The sequence below is a fragment of the Solanum lycopersicum genome, chromosome 1 (assembly GCF_036512215.1).
Source record: "Solanum lycopersicum chromosome 1, SLM_r2.1".
In the NCBI taxonomy this organism is placed as follows: Eukaryota; Viridiplantae; Streptophyta; class Magnoliopsida; order Solanales; family Solanaceae; genus Solanum; species Solanum lycopersicum.
The window spans coordinates 87,272,063-87,297,891 of NC_090800.1; the positions used below are offsets into that span (position 1 = coordinate 87,272,063).

Consider the following 25,829-nt stretch of genomic DNA (forward strand, 5'->3'; position numbering starts at 1 on the left):
TATACAAAATTTTACAAATCCAAATTTGAAATAGAATATATAAAATTGAAAATCATAGACTAACTAAAAATATAATACCAAAGTAGATTATATGTAAATAATATTTTTTATCTATAAATAAAATAAAGTATGTAATATGTATGTGTCGGTTTGGTTTGAGTTCGATTTAATTCTTTTTTTTCTAATACCAAACCAAACCAAGAGTAGTCGTTTTTTTTTCCAATCACCACATCAATCAAACCAAACCACAAGTCAATTTTTTTTTCGGTTTGATTTGGTTCATCGGTTCGATCTGTACACCCCTACCTGCATCATAGAAACATATAAAAGATTAGTCAAAGAAAATGCGATGTAATTAGCCCTTCAAAGAAAACAACTTATGATTATGGAGGGAACATAGTGCTTATGTGCTTTATAAATAGCTTAATAAGAAAAGTGGAAGAAGAAAAATAGTTGTAACCCTATGATTATACAAATACGATTTTTCCCGTTCAATTTTCTTGTCTTTCTCTCTTTTTTGTTTTATACAAATATATATTATACAATTGTTTTTTTCTATATGTATGTCTTTCTCTCTTTTTTGTTTTATACAAATATATATTATACAATTGTTTTTTTCTATATGTATATCAAAACAGATTATACAACTGCTATCTTTTGTATATGTATAACGAAGTATACATATTTATATTTGCTATGAAGAGCAATTATGCAAACTGTGGTTATAGCATACAAATATGGTTTTTATATTTGCTATATGTGAAAATTGCTCAACTTTATCCAATAGAAAGATGTCATGTAATAATTATTAATAATAATAATTAAAAACTATAAGACTATTAGTTTATAGAGCAATATAAGACAAAAAAAGGTTGTATGAGAGTATTTTTGACCACATAGGTGAATCAGAGGTATTTTTAGACCTTTTCGAATAGACAAATAGTACAAGAGTATTTTTAATCCTTTTATTCATATATTTAATGACATCTTACCGTATTTCATAACCGCGCGAAGCACGAACAAATTCAATAATAACCAAATAAAACCAAACAATGGCGTGGCTCTTCCATGACCTAAAGATATCCTACAATTAGTTGCTAAAAGACACAATATTTTTTATGATCCGTAATTTCTTGGAAGTGTGCAAATAACCATACAGAAAACGATGGAGTATTTATGAACGTAAAACTACTCAAATTAATGTGATGTGAGCAAATTGATTATGACACTTTCTAAAAGAATAAACTAGAGTCACTCATTCCTCACCCAAATTCAACATCAGCAACAGAATCTGTCCATTTGTGGGGACATCAAACATCTATTTGAGGAATCTTATGGTGTATTTTCGATTTCATTGTCCGTTTCATATCGTCTTCGTCTCATATTACTTGTTTACGTTATTATAAATCTCTCAAATTAATATTATTTGTCACTTTACAAACTCAAGATATAAATTATCTCATAATATGTTGTATCGTAACGTATTGTTTTGATGAATACAATGTTTGGATATATTGTATTGTTGTCTGTCGTTACATAATATCATTCATCCATAATTTAAATGATAAATCTACAAAAAAAAAAAAAGCATTAAGGTATAGAGTAGCGTTACTATGAAAAGATAGGGTAAATGTAAAATAAAGACAAAATGAGAAGAAAATATTAAAATAACAATGCAATCACATGAAATCGGTCATTACACAAAATTAATCTTTTTGTTGTTACTTAATAATGAATTTAAACGATACAATAAAATTTAGTATGATTTACATAAATCTCATAGTGTTAAGAGCTAATTACATTATTTCCTATGGATTTCGGATGCATCACTAGACTTCCAGATACACCGGCAAAGGATGTGTCCGAGAGGGGAGAGATATATCATAGAGGGAATAGGAAAATTCAAATACATCACTGACTTGCTTATACCTCAGGCATAAGTGAATCTGAAGGAGATTTTTTATTTTTCTTTAAATGGTAGAAAATTTTAAAAATTATGATAAAATAAATATTTAAGTGGAAATCAAAACAAAAAGTCGCACTTAAACTAACATTCTAGTACAACGAGTAACAATCATCCAGCAGATGAGGAAATCAGAAAAAAAGGAAGATATTGAATTCCACCAGAAAAAGCATGATAGGACACACCTGACTACCAAGGAAATTCAGCTTCTTGTCTAAGGCAAGGAATGATTTAGAAATCTGGAAAATTTATGCTGCAATTGAATCCAGCTGAAGAGGAAATGTGACAAAAGATAGAAAGAAATTGAACTCCACCTGAAAAACTGTAATATGACATACCTGACTGACATGGAAAACCTACTTTATTGTACATGTTTTCACATTTCACATCGGGTTCAAGCCACATCCATGGGCTTGTCGCCAGCCTCCTCGTTCTTCACAGTTTGAAGAGCTTCCTCCAAATGCCTTTCTTAAGCTTTTCTCAATGTCCGTACTACTACTAGAACATACGAACTAGCACAGGAATTCCAGGGGAATAACAGACGCCAGTAAAATCGACTGTTAGTGAAGCTTAATTGACCACGGAAAGACAAAAAGGAAACAATGAGACAAAAGGTAAATAAAAGCACGGATATTGAAGGGAGAAGGATGGGTAACTTTCTCCGGGAAAGTCAACACCTGAAATGGCAATCTATCTAACTTCGCCATGATTGTACTACTTGCAGCGACCTGTTTCTTAAAATCGCAGTTTGTACGCTGAAGTTTTCTTTTCTTTCCTTGACAGCAATTTTTTGCTGAATTCTGGCACCTTTATTCCTAAGAAAACAACACATACCAATACAATCAAAAGTGAGTGAAAAAGCTTAATCAAACATGGAAAGAGAAAAAAAGTAAATAAATTAAGAAGGGAATGCTAAGGAAAGGGCTAGCATAACTTTTCGTCATGAAGCAAATATTTGAAAGGGGTATATATCTTCATAGTTATGCCAATAACTTGTTCATAACTTTCAGCAACAGTTGTCATCCCTGGAGCACCTATCTTGAAAACAAATTTTGCACAACTCTATAGCATAGGTGTTCTAGGAGAACAATACAGAAAAGCAGAAACATGTGTGAGTGAAGAGACGAGTAAAATAACGGCAAGGAGTAAGAATATACATGGTAAGTATTAATGGCTCACAATTGAAGAGACAGAACTTCCCATAAGCAGGCGGTGATATCATAAGCCATGTGCTACAGCTCTGACTTGTAATTATCCAGACAGAACAAACCATCACTTCTACTATTACGATAATGATCTGTTAAACTGTCTTCTACTCTCAAGTTGTTGTAGGGAAAAAGTAGCACAATAAAATTGGTGAGGCCATGACAGAATACCAACAGATTGGGTGGATCTAGTATGTACTTGCAAGTATTGTGAGGAAGCAAAATGTAGATTTGAGATAAGTGTTGATGGCTTGCAACGGAAGTTGGCAGAACATCTTATATCAAGCAGTGAAGTCATACACAAAGATGCTATTGTCAAACAATAAGGAGGAAGCTCCAATATTAGTTATAGATGAGAATGTTCAACTGCAAGACGACCAAAAGGCCATGATGTTACCATACGAGGACAGAATAAGGATGTAAAACATTTTATAATACCAAAAGCTACATTTATCTCTATGTGATCTCCGCACACATGCGAATATAATTTTTGTACCTGCAGATGATGATAACATTAGATTCAAAGGATGTTATCAGATTGTACATAAAACCACCATAAAACAAAGGACAGTGAAACTTACTGAATCTAGACTCATAAGGTTATTAGTTTCAAGTGGTACCTAATTCGAAATGAACAAAGTATTAAACTAGCTACTTCTCAGCATGGCTGCAAAATCATGAAGAGGTGTAATGTGATTTACTTTCTTTAGTTATTCCCTCATAACGGTATTACCATGATTGGAAGTGACAAGTCGGTGGTCTCTTCCCAACTCTCCAGTTTATTCCTTCTGCCAAGTGCTCCTTGGTCGGTGTCAACATTACAAAGTTTGGATCTCAGCCCTTTCATAACTGCAATTTTGAAAGATGTCAAACACTAGAAATTTTCAAAGCAGGAATTGGGCTAAAAAGTTCCCATGAATTGATTTTAGGCCAGGAATCAGGAAATCAACATTTTAATTTAACGTCTATATCTTTCTACCTATTTTTCCCTGCCTTCCCACTAAGATCTACTATGCTAATGGTAGATCCTTTGTACAACCTCCAAGGTCAGCACCAATCTCCACCAGATACCCCCCCCCCCGGTCAAATGAACCACCTAATACAACCAATGAGCAATCGATACCTATTGATAATGTCAGCACTACCAACCTGAGATCTGACACAATCTACCATCACAATGTGACCAAATCTAAAACACCATTGACTAGGTCATCTAAATTGGGGTAAAAGAAGTAGAGAAAATATACTAAAGCATCTTTCATTCAAATATACAGATATCAACAAAAGGAAAGTTCACATGTACTGTGGTTCTATCAAAGTATCTAAAAGACAAACTCCAAGCATGACATATACCTGTAGATACACAAGTATTTCACATACGAATGCATGTCAGGAGATATTAGCCCACTTACAACGTTGATATTAAAATGATTTTACAAGAAAATCATGTCCACACCTTTACGTTGCAAAAGACAGTCACCCTGGAAATTCACAATGCTAATAAATCCATTGGAAGAGGTGATATGAAAAAAATACATAAACATATTGAACTCCGGCAGAAAAAAGGAGAGCATAAAATCAAATTGGAAATGCAATTGATAGGACAAGCCAGACTGCCATGGAAACTTAGCTTCTCGTCAGTGTGTTTCGATTTCACATTGGCTTCAGAAAACTTATTATTGTGAATAAGATACAATTTTCTCAAAGATACATAGCATACAATTGACAGGTAAAAATCTGGCTGTAATAGAAACAAAACAACTTAGTTTCGTAAAAAGGGGAAAGGCTCGCTGATTCATATAAATTCCCTATGTAACTTCTTTTAGACACACAATTATTGTATCGATTAAATTGAGTTGACCAGTTTCAATAAAATAAATTACTGCTAAAAGGTGATTCTGTGAACAGTAAACAAAAACTGATTCCAAGTGTAAGAAAAGTCTGAGATATAAAATGACATATACCTTTGTACTTCACCAAATAGCAAGAGAAAAGATTATTTCTCCAGTATTAATTCTGTCAATCATAGTCACATCATATTGGCTGTATTATCTCTGATAATTCAGCTCTTACCTTCACCTTTAACAATGGAAGAGATCAAAAAAGCATAAGCAGCTCCAGCTTCCTTGCTAAGGAGTCTCCGCCAACGAGAAGCAATGCAAAGCTCAAGTGGACTCGTCCACTATAACACAATAAACTGCCACATAATAAACAAGACCAAAAGAATGTGATTTATCAACTCCAACTATAGTACTTCATTGCATACTCACCAAAGTAAACACATTTTTTTCAGGATTAAAGTAAGCACTCTCTTTACCAGGAGAAAAACAGATTAGTGCATTATTTGTAACAAGTTATTGAAGACTATCTGCACATACATTTATTTTACCCAACACTTGAAAGTGGGAAGCATTGTCTCATAAAAAACCTTTTTCAGCAAATCCGCTTAATAAATCACCCATAGAAGTCGCTAGATCTATAAGTGAACAAAACAGCAGTAAAGGTAAGAGAAATGAATGGTGACCCATCAGCAAATATACCTTGATAATAGTTTGAATGTTCAAACTAGAAGAATTGTCAGACTTGGAAAACAGCAAACACATTGTAATACGAAATACAGTACTCCAATCAGTAAAACAAATATGTATGACATGTCCTTGTTAACATTGGCCTGTTTGTTTTTGCAACCAAAAGAAGCTAGAAACATGGTTATGCATTGTTTTCCCATAACAAAAGGGAGATTTCTTTGTTCTGCGGGAACAACTGTAATGCAAGGACCTTGTTGGTCAGGGGTCCTTTTTAATATTTTGAAATCTTATATGATTAGTAATAAATAATGATGTTTAGCCACTTCTGACATATTAATTTCACCCATATTAAAGTTTCAAAAAATGATTAGGTGTTTTGAAATTGTTTTTGACAGAAAACAACTCAAACCAATTCTCACTCGCACAAAAAAAAATTACTAATCTTAGCTAGGTTGATCGAGCCTCAATTTTGATTTATCATAATGTCTGACTGTAAAAAGCAGGAATTGATTATTTCTAGATAAGAAGTCTTCACAGCAGGTCATTTCAGTTTTGATCTACTAACCTCGAGAATCCAACAAAGGGTATGCATCAGTTTAATGGTTCTGAAATTCGGCTAAGCTTGGTCGTTGCTTGATTTAGCATTTCATGGAGAGGTTGTTGTGCTGTAACACAGAGAATTAGGGTTAGACAGAGTTGTAGCAGAAGAGGTTTATGCTTGAGCTTACCTGAATGGAATTTCATCCATGGGAAAGAATTCTCGAAGTTGTGCACGCAGACTTAGAGAAGATGAAGAGACAAGGATTTTGATGAAGAGAATGGAGCTCAAAGCCTCTCTTTTAAAACCAAAGCTTGCATATCATCTGAATGGCTGTATTTTGATGTTGCTGGTGTAAAGAAAACATAAGAAACCATAGTTAAAATGGCCAGACAAAAAGGAAGCATAACAGGCACATATACTGTCTCCATAAGCTGGGCTAGAAGTACCTAAGCACCAATATGTATGTATGTTCCAGCTCAACTTCAGCTACATTAAATAATCAAAACAGCTCTACATACAGTAATGATCAACAAAAATATATTTCATCTCCCCCCCCTTCCCCCAAGCCACCCATTTTCTTCTGGGAAGGCAGTACAGCCTGTACAGGTAAAGTAAGTATTTTATTGCAAATGAAGCACCAGGAAAGAGATGTACATGAACATCTTAAAATAAAAGCAAAACCAAAATGTAAGCATCAATATTTTGTGTTGTGTACAGCCATACAAGTTTGGGACGTGGTACAGGTAATTGGAAGTATTTCATTGCAAATGAAGCACAAGAAATGCGATGTGCATCAACATCTTACTGTAAAAGCACAAATGAAAAATTTCAGCATTGATATTTTGTGTTGTGTAACCATACCAGATTTCCCAACTACAAAAGTGTAAGTGTAAAACCACAACATAATAAATAAAAGAACATCTGTAAAAAGATATTAATGAACACCAACAGTCAAAACACCCTATCAGTTGAGTAATGCATGTAATCCTATAGACTACAACAACCATTCCAAGTTATGAACATCATAGTTGTCAGGCAAAAGAAATTACGTACAGCAACATCAATACAATAGAAAAGATGATGGTGGTCCAACATTTTGCAGAAAGATTACCATATCTTTATCCCATCAGCACCAATCCATCTCGTGAAACACCAGATCCTTCAAAAGAAAGTACCACTTAAGACGATGAAGTAAAAAAAAAAATTGAGCAGAACTTTCTGCACATCAATATGCATTAGAGCAATGTCAAAGGAACCAATACTAACCATTGTTATCCACCTTAACATAGCAGGTTCCAATGCCATAGCAATAGATACCTGGTGGAAATTGGGTTAAGTTCAAACTAGGTGTACACTACTAATAAGAATGATAAACGTAAAAAAACCAGTCCTATAAGGAAGTAGATCTCATGGAAAAAAGAAATAGAGTAGTGATGAAAGAACATTCATTTGGAAAAAAATAATTATGATACTAGAATGGAACATCATACTAAGAGGAAAAAAGGTAAATTAATTTTCATGTGAAGTATACATACACCCTCAGAAGTAGCATATGAAGGAACATAAGAATTCATCGAAGAGACTCACTGCTCACTTTCCATATTCTCAGCAACCCACCTCTATTGATCCTCAAAACATTAACAAAATCAGAAAACATATAATTTCCCATTCTCTTACATGGCACAATTTCAACTTTTAAGAAACAACAAAAATAAAAAATCTAGACCATTGTAAAGGAAAATAGCCATTGAGGGCGAAAACCTGTCCACTTGAGTTTCTTCTTCAAAATACTACAAATCACAACTTCTTATAATTAAACTATTTTTTTTAAGTTATGCGAGTGGGGCCTTCAGAAACAACTCCACGTCTCTCCATTAAATACATAATAAAATCATAAATCTTAAGTCATGAGGATATTAATAATGACCAGTAAATTAGTTATGTCGAGCTTAATTTTTCTTATGTCGATAGTTGAGTGCTAAATAGTTATGCGGATATTACTTTTCTTATGCGCCAACACATTTTATACTATTTATGCGGAAGTTTATGCTGAGATTTATATTTGCTAATGAGTCCAACCAAATGATCCCTAAGAGAAACAATCGTTTAAAGTAAATGCATTATAAGAAATTTCATAAGAAACCAAAATTGGCCGATTATGCAAAGGAAAAAATAGAACTGATCAGTTATATCAGGTGTTATGCTCCCCAATCGGAATAAACTTCTTATCAACCTGTTTGAGAACTTTGGCACCCGCCAGGCAGTTTTTATCAATGGTATCAGGAGTCAATGAATCGCTAACAAAATGCAAGACGCCAAAAGTGACACTGAGTACAGTATACTGATTATTAAGATTCTCTGTTCCAGCACTGTTCTGCATCTCAATAGGAAAAGGTAAAGTTCATCATCTTAATAAAATAGAGAAGAAGCAAAAACATCCAACATATAGCTAAGGTACTCAACTGTAATCCCTGGAAGTCCCTCCATTTTATCCCAGAATCTAAAAACTTCTAATTTTGTTGGTACAAATTCTGAAAAATCGATTAAAGAAAAGGTCAGGACAATATTATTACAAGATCATAACATAAGCAAGATGGAATTTGAAAGAGACTATGTGGCCTAGGAGTCTTAGAAAGATACATTGTAATCTCTAATGCTTCTATGATTAATAAGAATGCAGTCTAAGATAATGTTGAAAAGTAGGTGAAAGAAATGAAGCTAATTAACTGAAACAAGCACTAGGAACATTCAGCTCTTATTCAGGACAGGGACAAGAAACAGGATGGTTTCCTTCTTTTAACTCCCCATCGTGTGTACATGTACACTCCCCTTGAGCTTGCAAATTGCTATTCCTAATGTTAACAAGTTCCCTTTTCACACTTGGCCTGAAGAGAGGAACATCAGGCCATGTTCATTACTGACATATTTAATTGAGATAATATCAGAAAAAACCTAACAAACCTCCCAAGAAATTAAATAACATTACCTTTCATTAATGGGATGACTGCTGTGGAAGCTCCCAGCAGAATGATGCAGTCTACTTACTGCTCTAGTTTCTGCATGATGGAAAAGAACATTAATTAGTTGCACACGTTTTCTGTCATCAATGATTAATAACACAAACAAGCACTCAAGGACAAATAACGAAGGCATGAGTGGGCACATCATGAATAATCTTAATACTGTGATTTCCTGCTGCCGTTCTTGTAGACCACTCATGGCAAAGAACTTATTCTTGCCTTGGTAACATGGAGGAGCTGAATGATTTCTTCTACTCTTCTTCTTCCTTATAAGCTCATGCGTTTTACCTCGATTTCCAGCATCAATAAATTTATGTGAGTCCCTATCTACCCTAGAGAAGAGCATAGCTCACGGTATCAAATAATCCTTAAGACTCTCTTCACATCTCTTATCCCTCAATATGGACCTGCATACCTTCACTGTGTAAACATCAGGACCTGAGATGTATCCAAAGAGCTTGAATGAACCATCACTTGCATTCAATTTGTTAAGGAAACCCAGATGAATCCCTAACCCACTGAACAATAGTGGCAACAGAGAAGGAGAATCACGTGCGCAAAGCAGGTCATCCTCACTGCATGCAAACAAAAAAAATCTAAGAAACCAGATAGAAAATATCCTTGAGTTAACTGGTTTATCAAAGATGGACCTTTCAATAACAACAATCTTGAAGGAGACACTGTGGGATGCACAAGGGTGATTCTCAGCAGATTCTTCCACAGAATGCAAGACCCCCTTTGGACTTTCCGGATGATACATTCAAACAAGAAGATCAATCAGGGCAAAGTAAAGCTTAAGCAATTTAGTATGTAAATCAAATGTTTTACTTGTTTGGGTTTAAGGAAAACAAGAAGTACCAGGAACACATTTGCTTTCTTCAAACTGGTTGGTTGTAAAAGCACTGGAAATAGTACCACTGAAACTCCTCTTGCATATTAGCACTAGAATTAGGCATAGGCACTGCCAAAGAAGAAAACAACCATCAAAGTGGAAAATTCACATAGGCACTATAACTTGAACATAATAAACCACTAAAGCAAAACATTACATTGTTGAATGCCAATCAAGAAACATCAAGAAGTCAGATTCTTCTTTAACATAAAGCCCTAAAGAACCTAAGACAATTAAAATACAGTAGGCATCATATGAAATCTTGAAATAGCAGTATGAAAATCCATAAAAAAAAGAAGAAGAAAGAGAAGAAAGGAAGCTTACTGTGACGACCGCAACACACACACTGATTATTTAAAACAAAAATAGTATCATCCAATCTTATAGCAGGCATTCAACTGTTGGTAGAACCAGAAATCTATTTGATCCGAGTACTTCACCATTACAGGTTTTACAAACAATTACAACCCTAGAGAAAAGTCTAAAAGTAGTTATCAAAACATCCATCAGACAACTATAGGTACCGTACATTCTTCACTAAAGAAAAGACTTTGTAGAATTTTAATAAAAATTCACAGATATTGTAAATTCAAACAATAATCAACCACTAAAGCAAAACAATATCAATTGCACGGTTGGATCCCAATCAAGAAATATCAACAAGTCAAATTCTTGAAATAGCAGTACGAAAATCCATCGAAAAAAGAAGAAGAGAAAGGTTGCTTGAAGAACCCAGAAAAATATTTGATCTTAATCAAGTACTTCACCATCACAGATTTCCCAAACAATTACAACCCTAGAGAAAAAACCTAAAAGTAGTTTACCAAAACATCCCTCAGACAACTATAGGTACCATACATTCTTCACTACAGAAAAGACATTGTAGAATGCTGGTGAAAGAATCATACAGACATTGTAGAACAATATCAATAACACTGTTAAATTCCAATCAAGAAACATCAAGAAATTAAATTCTCCAACATAAATCCCTAAAGAATCTAAGAAGCAAGGTATCATAGTCAAATTTTGTAATCGCAGTAGTAAAATCCATCATAAAAAAAGAAGAAAAAAGAAGAGAGAAAGAGGGGGAGAAAGACAATATTGGGAAAATGACTCTTTACAGTTGAACGAGAAGGACCATATATATAGACTTGAAAATTCCCGCGTGTGCAGTTTAATGTCACTTTGGTCCTCAACGTTTCAATATAGTCATTAGAACCACCTATATTGTTTTTAATGTACTATTGAGTCCCTTTTTTTTTTTTGGTGCACTATTGTGTTCTATTTTCAACTAAAATATTACTATTTTTCTTATGGATGTGGGGGTTTGAGTTCTATTTTACTTGCATTATGAACATGGGTTTGTAGTTATGCATTTCGCTATTTATACAAGTTTGAGATGGTAAATTACAAGGAATTTACGGTATAATTAAGCTACGGGTGAATAATTATGTTTAACGATTTGATCTGATGATTATTTATTTTTAAATGTAATAATTCACTAATTAATCGTTCAAATATCGATTAATTTGATAATGAATTAGCAATTATCAAACGATTATTGTGTAACAACTAATTTTTTTAGTACGTTCTTTTTCTGCTATCGTAATTCTTTTTTATAAAATTATCAGAAAAGGCTCAAAAATACCCCTAAACTATTCGAAATAGCTCATATATACCGTTAAACTTTATTTAGGCTCAAAACTACCCTTCCCGTCATTCTATTGGGTCAAAAGTATCCTTCTTATTAACAGAAGTTGTTAAATGCCACGTGGATGTCATATGGATGTCTACATGTCAATAGGATTTCGCTGCCACATAGACTAAATAGAAAGGGTCAAAATACCCTTAAACTATCGGAAATAACTCATATATACCCTTAAACTATATTTCGGCTCAAAACTATCTTTCCCGTCAAACTATTGTGTCAAAAATATTAACAGAAGATGTTAAATGTCATGTGGATGCCACATTGCATAACAATAAGGTTCCACTGCCACATGACTAAATTCCTAAATCCTAATTACTCCCCCCCCCCATTTCATTATTTTCAGAAACGATATATTCACCAGTTCTCCCTCATTTCACGGCTAGTGTTTCATACTTTCTTCGTGACTGGATTTTAAAGTGGATATTCATGCTTGTAAGTTAGTAAATATTTTTTCTTATTCAATTATGTTTACTATTTCAAAACATAATAGTTAAGATTTCACAACTTTCTCTTAATTTCATAGCTAAGGCTTAGTAGCTTTCTTCGGGGTTGAGTTTTAAAATGGATATTCATGCTTATAGGTTAGTAAATATTTTTTCTTATTTTATTATGTTTACAATTTCAAAACATGATAGCTAGATTTTACAACTTTCCGTCATTTCACGGCCAAGGTTTCATAACTTTCTTCGGAGATAAGTTTCAAAGTAAAATTTCGTGGTTGTAAACATAATAAAATAAGAAAAAAGTTTTTACGAACCTACAAACAAGAATATCCACTTTGAAATCCAGCGACGAAGAAAATTGTGAAATCATAGTTGCGAAATGAGGGAGAAAGGGTGAAAGGGAATCAAGTTAAAAAACATGAACTCGAACGTGGCAGTTAACGACAACATTAGGAAGTCCGAAGCCTTGAGAAGAATTATCTTTTCTTTTAATAGTTTGGCCACACTGGAATCGGCTCAGTAAGAGGTAGGGTCCATGGGCTGGAAGAGCACCGCATGTCGTATGGTGTCCAATGTTCTCCTGATGGCCCTAAAAATCTGAAAGATTGAATGTCTTCCACACCCAATCGTACTCACGACCGCATTAGGTCTCCAAGGTGAACAACATTTTTCCTTCGCTTATTGATATGCTTAAATTCAACGGATAATCTCATTTGACCTGGGGTCACGATCGGAGTGCCTTAGCGTATAAGTTACTTTATATTATTTTATAATGGTAAATTTACATAATTTATTTACAGATGTAAAATCTAAAATGAAGACATAAATAAAAACACAAAACACAAAACACAGGGAGTAGATAATAATAACTTATTGAATTATTCAATTGAAAATGATACATGTCCAAATTTTATATTTATAAGTAATTGTGGTTACAATCAGAAAAAACAATATTGATGATATAGTTAAATAAAATTTGAAACCAATTCAGATAAGGAAATATTTATTTGGATATAAAAGAAAAATTAGAGATGAACTTTAATTATATTTAAATTTAATAAAAACAAATGACTGATATTTTACTAAATTCTCTTACATATTTTTTTAATGTTAAATAATTTTTTTAATTTATAATAATAATAAAAAAATATATGACTACATATATTTTTATACGGGGGTTTCCAAAAAGTATTTTATGAAAAAGAATCCGCGTGTCTTTAGCTTAGCTTAAACAGTAAGCAACATTAGTTTAAGCGGCTCTATTATGAAAGCCATTAGCTTAAACAGTAAGCTACATTCGTTTAACCGGCTCTATTTATGATACCACCATTCACCTGTTTTCTTTCTCCTCTTCTTCTTCTCCCTTGCTCGCTGTAAGGGTTTCGATTGTTTGATATTAAGTTTATGTGGTCTGTCCGATTTTCGAGAATAAGAGTTTTCTGCTCTCTCCATATTTATTATTTTGATTCTTCGCTTTGTTGCATTCTTGAATTTTAATAACTTAATCTGACAATGTTGCTTTCTTCTTCTTGTTTCTTGGTTCCGTGTCTTTGTGAATTTTGCGTGTTGGTTCCAGTTAGTTGATAAATAGTTTATGTGTTCTCCTCCCTATCATGATTCTTGACCGTTATATTGATAAATAACAAGTTTTAATTTTTTTATTTACATTCTTGAATATTGATATCTTAATCTGAGAATGTTGCTTTCTTGTTCTTCTTCTTCTTCCTTTTTTTTTTGGTTCCGTGTTTATGTTTTTTTTTGTGGGTTTTGCATGTTCGTTCTAGTTAGTTGATAAATAGTTTATGTGCCCACCTCTACATCATGATTCTTGACAGCTATACTGATGACAACACAAGTTTTAATTTCTCCACTTTATTGCATTCTTGAATTTTGATAACTTAATCTGGGGGTGTTGTTTTCTTCTTTTTTGGGTTCCGTGTTTATGGTTTCTTTGTGGGTCTTGCATATTGGTTCTAGTGCTCTCTCCATATCATGATTCTTAACATTCTTGCTTCTTGAATCATGTTCTGTGGAAACACGTTCGCAAAGTTGAATAAGCAGAATGTAGCGAACTCAGCCATAAGCCCCTTGACTTCGAACTTTACCTGTTGTTCTGTTATTGATTCATTAGTTTGTTTAATGAAGATATCTGCTCCCAAGGAACCAGAACTGATGAGCGTAGATAGCAAGGCATAACTTTAACTCAAACATGACATAAAAAGGGTCAGCATCATTTTCTTGACGGTTCCGATGAGATGTCATATCTGTCATGGAGTTGTTATTGTTGGATTTTAGGAAAAAAGTGTTTGCTGAATAATCTGACTGTAATTTTTTATTCTGCATGGGTATTTATGTTAATGGATTCTCCTGTAATAGAGTTTCATCTGGTATCTTTGGTGTTCCATATTTTAGTTATTGTGTGTTGTCCTTTTGTTGAGTGGAATTAATTAAAATCAGTTCTTACCATTGTTGTGTGCTGAAATTGCAAGCCAAGACCTTTACTTCTAGAAATAATGATAGTCTGAACAACAACAGTAAAAAGTACTTTCCATTTCAATGTTGCAATGCATATTTTATCTTTGTTAAAATTCTCTTCTGCTGGCTTTATTTACTTTGTTTCTTGATTTTGAGTATCTTGTGGATAATTTCTCTTTCTCCATATTTGTTTCTATATATTGGCAACACTTTCTACTCTTAGCAATTTCCCATGTATTATTATCGGAAAGTGTTTTTTGTATTAATCTCTACACATAGATTACCAGGTGGTTAGATTATATTAACTGCTACACAGACTACACAATTTCTCCTTCTCCATATCTGTAAGTGTTTCTGAACGTATATGCAATCTTTGCATATGATCTGTTTAGTAGTTCGTGGCATGCTTTGGTTGATGGACCAAAAGTTTAAGATAAAAGCAGATCATATGCAAAGATTGCAAGTACGGGTATCCTTTTGGTAGAATAATGCAGATTTAAGTCCATATTTTCCTCTAATCCAAGTAAAATACTCAATATTTAACAGGACTGTAATAATTGTTTATGTAGTTCCCCTTTTTCATTGATGAAGAAAACGCTTCTTGCGTACTAAGGATAGAAGTCATCATCATTCCAAGGGACTGGGTTTCATCCTACCGCTAGAGAATTTCCACTGGGGGCTTCATCTATGGATAGTAAGCTTTCTTTTTTTTATGAACGTGCCTTCCTTTCGTTGTTTGGTTCAGCTGGATTCTAATAGATGCATAAGTCAATTATCGTAAGTCAATTATCGTACTTGGGGAATGGGAATGGCACATGTAATGTTTTAGTGGATTGCTTAATGTCCAGTACTATTTTATGTCTGCTCTATTAAGATCCCATTTCCTTAAGCTCAAAACCTGGAATCTCTAATAGTTCAAATTTAAACCAAGTAACTTCACGGATTTGTTATCTATTTGAGTGTGTGTACGGATATACAAGTTGACTTGCTATTTTACAAGTTCCAGAAATAAGAACCAAACAGACCAATTTTGTTATTTAATTGCATAATTCCTTGTTCTGTTTAAGATGTAAGGATGCACGATGAAGACGGAGTTGGTAATAAGCCCAAGTTAGAGCCTGAAGAGATGCATTATGATAAGCCCAATTCTGTGCCAGCTATTGATGCTTGTAGTTGTGTTTAATTAGTGATTAGCAAATCAATTCAATCTTCTTTCCTAACCGTAGGAACATTAGCCTTTAATGTAGCAAGAATGCAACATCTTGTCAAACACTAAATATATCTCCGGGCTCATCCAGTTTTCATACCTTTGGAAAGAAATATGACGTTCATAGCGTGTCCAATGAACCTCTGTTGTGGTCCAGGGATGCCAATGTCTTAGACTCCTCCATATTTGGTCAGCAGCCAAGTATCAATGGCCATGAGTGAGTATCGAACTTTACTATCTATTGTTTTACTGTACTTTGTGTATTATTCAATGCCTAATTTTGACTTCTATACTTTCCTGTCATTTTTTTTAATCTCTGCTGCCTCAGTTGTTAGTCCACAGTTCCATTTAACCTAAAATCGTCTTATTCTTGTTCTGTCTTTCTTTTTTCTTGCCCCCGATCCTTATACTTGTACTTTCTCATGCACCAGCTATACCTCGACTTATTTTAGGTCTTACTTCCTGAGAATCATGGAAGTGAAGCCATCATCAATTATGCCTCCTGCTGAAACACAACCTTCAGTCTAAATCTCAGTTAAACACCCCAATTTGGCGACATCCATCCAGTACGGAATATTTCTTGTTTACCCGTAAGTTCACACTTCTGAACAACTAATTATAATTAATGAGCTTATGCATGCATGCCTTCCTCTTGTCTTATTGGTTCAGCTGAATTCTAATAGATGCAAAAATCAATTATCATAGTTAGGGAATGGGAACATCACTTGCAATGATTAGTGAATTACTTAGTATCTACCATTTTATGGCTGCTGCATTTAAGGTCCCATTTACATTAGCTCAAAGCTTGGAACCTCTAATAGTTTCAAATTATAACCAATTAACTTCACGAATTGGTGATTCCTTAAAAGACTTTGAACACTAGAAAGATTATCGTTTGTTATCTATTTAAGCATATCTAAGAATATAAAAGTTGACTTGCTGTGTAATTGCATAATACTCCTTTTCTGTTCAAATTGTAGGGATGCATGATTGGAATAAGGTTGGTGATAAGCCCAAGTTAGAGCCTGAAGAAATGCACTATGATAATTGTGGTGATGATTAGGATGTGGATGGCATAATGCCGAAGCTTTGATGGGCTGATTAATACACAGTTATTCCTATGGAGAAATTGACATTAATGGAGAAGGAAGAAGCTAGATTTTTTTTTTTGCCATGTGAAGGATTTGGTGATAGGAAGACATGGGGGTATGGACGCATCAAGTTCTTGGGGGAAACAGATGTCTGGGCGCTTGATCTTGATTCTGCTGTCATGAGGTGATTATCTATATGGATGAGAGCAAGAAACCTCCAGTTGGACAAGGCCTCAACAAGACAGCTGAGATAACTCTTCTTAATGTCAGATGCATGAACAATTCGAATGAGAAGGAGTACATAGATGGACCAATGGTCAACAAGTACAGAGTAAGGGCAGTGGAAATTTTGGTATCACACTTCTGATTGTGAGTTCAAATTTTCTTGGTTGATTGTGGCATAACCAAATGTTTGAATTGTTAAGATGTCCTCCAACTGATATTTTTGCAATTTGGTCTCTTTGATTTTGTCCCACTAGAACTTCCACTCTTTTACGCACTTCAGTTCCCGTTGATCCAAGTTTTTACAATAGCTCACTTTGATTTTTGTCCCACTATATTACTTTCTTTTGTTCTTGTTGATCCAAGTTGTTAATCACTAGATTTGTTTCAAAGTTAATGCATTAATTTGTGGATCTCTTGCAATGTTTGAGCTCTTGGTTGTGGTAAGTTATATCTCCAATTAATATTTTCTTATTGCACTTGGTTGGTGGGTGATTAGTTATAATGAATCCTCATGTTAGTGAATGCATTGAGGCCCCAACTAAATATTCTCATTCAATTATCAGGACTGTTTACTTGCCTTGATGCTGCATAAGTGCATATATAGTCTAGCATTTTGTGGCATACATCGATTGAGGAATTAAAACTGTAGTCAACCATTTCATTTGTATATGTCCTTACATCGATTTACTTATTTAGTGCTTATCTTCACATCCCATATTCTTTAGTGCAATCTTTCGAAGTCCTAGTGACTTCATTGAAAACTTATTGTCAAGGTATTTTTTTTATGTGCATTCTTTGGTCTCTGTCCAGTTATACACTCGGAAGAAAGACCACATAAGCTATTGCATTTGGAATAATGTTATTCCCATGATTTCTCTGCCAGTACAGCTTTTCCTTTCTTACCTGTGGTCCTGGTGAGTAGTAGAATATATAGATGGAATTGGTCGAAATGCTAAAATCTTCTCCTTGTGAAAGTAGCTATGCACATTGAGCTGTACTCTTGTCCAAAAATGTTAACTATCTGTAATATTTCATAATATTTCAGTGTGATTTCTTATTATGGGTAATGTTATTGCTTACTATCTCTGGAACTAATATTGTGCCAGCTATTGATGCTTGTATTTTTCTTTAATTAGTGATTAGAAAATCAATTCAATCTGCTTTCATAACTGCAGGACCATAAGCCTTTAATGAAGCAATGAATGCTACATCTGGTCAAACACAAAACATATCTCCAGGCTCATCCACTTAGAAACATTAGGAAAGAAATATGATGTTAATAGCCTGGCCAATGAACCTTTGTTGTGGTCCAGGGATGACAATGTCTCAGACTCCTCCTTCATTTGGTGTTTCAAGAAACACACTTTGGCACCCCAAGATTTGCTTCCTATTCCTTTGGACAACCAGCGGTAGCCATGTCATGGAGCAAACAAGTTTACTTTTTTGGCCATTTTCTCATGTATTGGAGCAGATTATTCAACATTTTGAGGGAACATTTTGTTCTATCTAAGATAATCCGATTGATATAAGATTATACATACCATTCATTGTGCATTACTATATGCTCTATATTGAGCTGAAATCCTTGTTGAGCTTTTGTTATATTTTTACTAAGTACTACTTAGTTCCTACTTTATATTTTTGGCTATCCTAATTTTAAATCTTAGGTCAAATTTGCTAACCAGGAAGGAAGTCCTGCACATTTACTCAAGAGCTTTGGTTTCGAAAAATATGCATTTGGTATTACCCAAGAAGGAAGTTGAACAGCATCATACGTTGCAACTCCAGAGGAAGATAACATACAACCTGGTGCCGAGAACATTCTATCCATTTGTGAATTGGAGACTTGTAAAGACAAAAGCCAGGAGGAGTTTTGAGATTTGAGGACTACCAGTTAGGTGATAAAGTTATCTGTAACTTGTTTCCCTTATCTTTAGATAACAAGGAAATCTACTTTGTATTTCATTATCTTTTTAATACTTCATGGGTGAATTTGCAGGTCAGAAATGTGGTTCTTCATTTGGTATTTCCGCCACATGGATTTGGTGTCATCGACAACACGGGGCCTTCCATATCACCATTTTTCAAGTAGATTTGCAGTGGAATGAGCAGGGGTTGACTCTCTGTCAAATGAAAAATTTACAAAAACGGCAATTACCTCATTTCCAAAGTCACAGCAGTCCATTTTGCATTTATTTCCCCCTAACACATCATTGATGAACTCTTGTGGCACTGGAAGTAGAGTGGAATCTACTGCCCCAAATGTTTCTTTTTTTTTCCGTGGATCCATTCAAGGTTGTTTGCACCTTTAAAACCAGCATCCAGTTCTTCCACTACCTCCACCTTTTCTCTATTAAGGAATCCATGGGATTTATCAATATCTGCCACTACATCTCCATTGTCAGTCTTACCTTCCACATAACCTTTGTTAGCAAAGCCATCAGGACATGATTTTGATCATAAAATCTCTTTTTTCTCCCATTCCTATTTTAACTACGGGAGGCGCTTCGCCATCCACATTATGTTTGATTAAGCAGTCACGGCATACAGCCTACTCCACCAGGACTCTGTAATGTTTCAAGCACTCCACTTGCTGCCAGTTAAAATACTGTAAGTGTCATTTATATGCAATTAGATCTCATTTATATCTCTCTTGCATTTGCTTTCTATCATAAATAATATAAAAGGCACCTCGTGGTCTATAAAATCGGTGAAGCACTTTTATTGTGGTGTTGTACATCTAAGTTGTTGCCACTCTTACAGCCTCTGTTTTTTGGTCCTCTGCAGCTACAAATGACTCCTAAAGTTGGAGCAACATTTCCACCAACCAACGCTTCTCACCCATCAGCAGGTACTTAGTGCAGCATGTCTTGCTCTTTTTGTAGTTTATTAATGATTTGAGAAAAAGATGTGTTTTAATTATTCGTATATGATAAGGATATTAGCTTAAGCAGTAAGCAGCTGAAAAGGAATATTTACAAATTTAGTTGACTCTCCTAATTATATTTGTGTCACATTAATTAAAATAAATAAAAAACAATATATGTCACGTTCAGGCTTGACAAGATTTTTGTATTTAATGTATTATTAATAATTGAAGAAAACAGTATGTTTTTTAATTAATCGTATATGAGAAGGATATTAGCTTAAACAGCAGTCAACACTCTTTAATATCTGCGTAGAGATTATGAAACCTTTATTCTTCTTCTCTCTCTATATATACCACCATTCCAAAACATTGACAATCAAAATTCAGAAGGGCTCTTCTTCTTTGTTTTGTCTGTCGATATTTTCTTTGGAAAACACTGCTACAAGTGAGTAAAATTTCATTCTTTAGGCCTTTTGATGCATTGTGTCCAGTGTTTATGAGTTTTCGTAAATTTTCTTTGAAGTTTGTTCCAGTTACTTGATAGTTTATGTGGTCGATCCAATCTCCATATACATTATTCTTTAGAACAAGAATTTGTTCTCATATATTTTGACAACACACTTATCGATTTTCCACTTTCTTACATTCTTGAATCTGGAAATGTTACTCTCTTCTTCTTCCTTCCGTGTTAGTTGATAAATAGTTTGTATGCTGATTCTCAACTACTATATTGACAACACAAGTCTTTAAGTTCTCCACTTCCTTGCATTCTTGAAACCTGATAACTTAATCTGGGAATGTTGTGCTTCTCTTTCTTCTTCCTTTTCTTGGTTCCCTGTTTATGTTTTTCTTTGTGATGTTTGCATATTTGTTTCTTATTAGTTATTTAATTTATGCCATTTTATTTCCCCTTCTCCAGATCCATAATATATCTGTTTCTATATATTGACAAGTATATTTTTGGTATTAATTAGTCAACATAGACTACCAGATTGATGCATTACTACACAAGCATATGAATCAATGTAGTTGAAATCAGGTTCAACAATCCATGTAATGCGGATCCAAGAAAAGAGATAACGATTCTTGATAACAAGAATTTGTTTTCATATATACTCTGACAACATATTTTTCAACTTTTTTGCATATTCTTCAAAACTTAATTTTGTTTCTAGCTTGATTTTGTTACATTACTATGTCTCAGAAGAAAGACCACATACGCTATTCAATGGGAAATTGGAAATGACCTAAACACTTGAATATGTTTTTCCCAATGATTTTTCTGCCAAATGGATTTAGTACAGCTTTCTTTCTCGCATTTGGTCCTGGTGAGTGGATTGACATATATAAATGCTACACTAATACAACTAGTTTCATGAAAAGAGAGATATCATATTTACTTTTCTAGAGAAGCAAGATGGATTTGGAATTGGTCTAAAAACTAAATCTGTTCCATGTGGAGTAGCTATGCTTATTGAGTTGTACTCTTCCAAAAAATGTTAGTAATAACTTCAATATCTCAGTGAGATTTCTTATGGTGGGTAGTGTTATTGCTTACAATTTCTGGAACCGATCTTGTGTCATCTATTGATACTTGTAGTTGTCTTTAATTAGTAATTTAAATTCAATCTGCTTTCCTAACTGCAGAACCATTAGACTTTAATGCAGCAACGAATGCTTCATCTGGTCAAACACAACGTATCTATGGGCTCGTCCACTTTACCGACATTGTGTGGCCAATGAATCTATGGTGTGGTCCAGGGATGTCAGTCTCAGACTCCTCCATACTTGGATATCCAAGAGGTCATGCATTTGGTGTTTCAAGCACCTAACACTTTGGCACCCAAGACTTGCTTCATACTCCTTTGGCAACCAGCAGTATCCATGTCAGGGAACAAAGGTTAACTTTATTGTCCATTTTTTCATGTACTGGAGCAGCTTAATAAACATTTTAAGGGAGAACTTTGTTTTGTAATCTATATGCTCTATATATTGATTTGGAATCCCTGTTGAACTTTTATTAAATACTACCAAGTACTATTTATTTCTACGTCATATTTTTGGATATCTTAAGTGTTCAATCTTGATCAAATTTGCAAAGCAGGAAAAGAAAGTACACCACCTTTTTTCAAGAGCTCTGGTTTTGAAAAGTCAGTGTTTGGCATTAAAAAAAAAAGGAAGTAGATAACATCATATACTGCAACTCCAGGGAACGATATCACAGGACCCGGTGGTGGAGAAGTTCAATCCATTTGTGGAATGCCGACTTATAAACATAAAAGCGAGGAGGAGTTGAGGTTTGAGGACTACCAGTTAGGTGATAAAGGTATACTTAACTTGTTCTCTTTTGATTCAGATTAAGCTTCTTCAAATATGTTAATGCTATATTTATATGTTCATATATGAGTTAATGTTAAACAATTTCTTTGGTCTGTATGCAAATACACTCAGAAGAAAGACCACCTAAGCTTTTGTATGAGAGTGATCTACAAACACTCTTCTGAATATGTTATCCCCATGATTTCTCTGCCAAACGGATTAAGTACAACTTTTTTTCTCATCTGTGATCTAGGTGAGGAATGGCATATATAGATGCTACATTTTATACTGCCAATTTCATGAGAGGAGAGATATCATATTTACTTTTCTAGAGCAGCGAAACAGCTTTGGAATTGGTCAAAAAGCTAAATCTTCCTTGTGAAGGTAGCTATGCACGTTGATCTTTACTGGATAATACAAGTCTCAGAAAATACCTTTCGAAGTTTTGATATAGCTATATCAAAGTAAGTTATCTTAGCCTTCTCTCTTTATTTTCCTATTATTTCATCTTCTTTTTCACTTTTTGCATGGTTGATTGAGTTCACTCATGCATGTATCTATTTTTCTATGTTGCTTTCCTAAAACACCTGTGCTACAGAGTTCAACAAAATTTGCTATCAGAACGATGGCTAATTTAGTATGTACAAAATGCTATGTTAAGACTGGTGCTCAAAGTGTGGAAACCATTGCTAGAAGTTGTGAACCATTCACATAGTGATGTAAGATATATAGCTCCCTTCTGCTGTTCCCTTTCTTTTATTTACTTTTATCTTTCCATATTTGATTAAGCTTTTTCACTTTCACACAATTCTACTAGTGTATGTTGTTTTCTTGTAGTCCCGCAGAATTCAGAAAAGTTTGCTATAGAGAAGAAAACAAGTCTAGGATTCTACTCCTTGAGTGATCCAAGTAACTGTCTCCGCGTTCAGTGTCACCTTCCACGTATACTTGGTTAAACTCCTGTTTTGATCAAAAGAATTCTTTTTCTCTCATTCCTGTTGAGGCACTCCACAATCCACATTATGCATGAATTGCTTAAAGCAATAACAATCTACTTCACCAGGACTTTGTAATGTTTCAAGCACTCCACTTGCTGCCAGTTAAAATACTTTTGAAGTGTTTCTGAACATATATGCAATTGGATCTCATTTATACCTCTACCATTTGCTTTCTGTCATAAATAATATAAAGGGCACCTTATGGTCTATAAAATCGGCGTGGCACTTCTGTTACGTTATGCTACTCTTGCAGCCTTTGTTCTTTGGTCCTCTGCAGCCAGAAATGACTTCCAACAACCAATGCTTCTCACCCATCAACAGGTTCGTAGTGCAGTTTGCCTTGCTCTTTTGAGGTTGATAGTATGTGGGATTGTAATCCATGTAGCTAATTCTCCCAGCACCTGTTTTTTAAGAAGAAACTAGTTGCTCAGAAATCGGACAATGAGGTCAGCCAAGTATCAGTGACCAACAGTGAGTATCAAACTTAACCATCTATTATTTTACTTACTGCTTGTGTTATTAATTTTGACTTCTAGACTTCCCTGACATTCTTTTTATTTTCCCTAACTAAGTTATTACTCTACAGTCCTGTTTTAACCTGATCGTTTTATTCTTCGACTTTCTCCTTTTTCTTGCCTCTGTGATCATTTATTTGTACTCTTTCATGCACCAGCTGTACCTTAACATATTTGCAGGTCTTACTTTCCGATAATCATGGAAGAAAATACATCACCAATTATGCCTCCTGCTTTTCCAGAATCATTGAAGTGAATCCATCACCAGTTATGCCTCCTGCTGAAACACAATTTTCAATCAAAATTTCTTTCGAGTACCCGAAATTGGCAACATCCATCCAGTATGGAATTTCTTGTCTACCTGTAAGTAAGTTCCCATTTCTGAATAACTAAGCATAATTAATATTGCTCTTGGATGTGTTCGTTCAAACCAAATATCGTACTCTCTACAAGTTACATGATGTTTTGGGATGCCTTGTTACTATTGCTATAAATGTCATGTACCTTGAAAGAAAGATTCATTTATTTTGTTGTAATTATTGATGCTTTCGTCGAGGTAATTGCGTCTAGGTGCTGGCCATTGTCTTTAGATTAAAAAATGAAATTTATTTTTGGAATATTGGATAAGTAACAGTGAACTGAAGGAGTATTAAGTTGGATGGGATAATGTAGTGTATTTATATCAATGTAAAGAGTGTATAACCATGTATATATGATGTATACTTATGTATTTAAAATGTGTATACGTATATATTGTTACTAGTTCCCGAAACGTGTGTTGCACGTTTGCCTCATACAATTATTATAAAGTTGAATTATTATATAATGTTGAAATTAGAAATATTAGTTTTACCAATTTATATTTTATTCATTAAATAAAATTCATAATAATCGAATAGTACATTGACCATCAAACACGAAACATGAAAAAATAATTATATTATTATAGCATCTAATAATATGAATATATCTATATGACTTATTCTTAATAATCTCTAATTAGTAAGTACACAAATATGTAGCTAACTTAAAGAAACTATATTAATAAGGAAACTTAAAAGTAAATAAATATTAAAAAAGTATGTTTAAAAACGAATCTAAATGTCATAAATTAGTAATTTCAGCACTAATAAAAATAGACTTATAACATTCATAAGTTCATAGAAGATTATATTAAAGAAGTATAATCGGTAAAGAATATAAAAAAATTAAATAGATAAGAATAAATACAACATTCATATCCTTCTCAAGACTTTTATTATAACAATATATATAGTAAAAGAAATACACAAGGAGTAATCTTTTTTTCTCCTGTAACAAAAAAAAACAATCTAAAATGGTTACGATAAAATTTATGATTCAAAATATCATTCTAATGAGGATCAACAAATATTAATATTTCAAAACAAAAAAAAAATGAAAATTGCCTAATGATTCACATCAACACAGAGAAAATGGTAAAGAAAAATTATTTTTTCATGATCCATATATATAGCTAAAGATTTATGGGATAAGATGAAGAGTTGTTTTAGTTAATTTTTCAGAAGTTGAATGATCTTAGACATGGGTAAGGAAAGGTGATTGTTTTTACTAATAATTCAATACATTTAATTATACTAACTATTGAGAGAGGATAACAAATTTAATTATTTAACCACATTAATTATAGAGAAAGAATAAATAACTTTTTTTTTAAAAAAAAAAAGTAATTCCTAACAGTTTCCTATGAAATAATTTCTAACAATTTTCTATAAAATATTTTTGTCTTTCAAAGTTTGACTTTAGACCTTCTTAGTTTTAGTATAATATAATTATTACTTAGTACGT

General features: G+C 33.7%; 1 long non-coding RNA gene across 6 annotated transcripts; it reads left to right on the forward strand.

Annotated features, from left to right (window-relative positions):
* The first annotated feature begins 13,618 nt into the window (after positions 1 to 13,618).
* LOC101254141 (uncharacterized) lies at positions 13,619 to 24,774 on the forward strand. Of its 6 annotated transcripts, none has more exons than XR_011211699.1 (14): positions 15,332 to 15,472; positions 16,143 to 16,202; positions 16,417 to 16,575; positions 16,966 to 17,407; positions 18,987 to 19,199; positions 19,301 to 19,911; positions 20,089 to 20,152; positions 21,818 to 22,070; positions 22,275 to 22,496; positions 22,827 to 22,953; positions 23,088 to 23,208; positions 23,741 to 23,808; positions 23,886 to 23,958; positions 24,183 to 24,774. It is a non-coding gene; the product is annotated as an uncharacterized lncRNA (long non-coding RNA). The 6 variants fall into 6 exon arrangements; XR_011211697.1 differs by having other exon boundaries at positions 15,335 to 15,472; positions 16,077 to 16,202; XR_011211696.1 differs by lacking the exon at positions 15,332 to 15,472 and having other exon boundaries at positions 16,061 to 16,202.
* Positions 24,775 to 25,829: the final 1,055 nt, after the last annotated feature.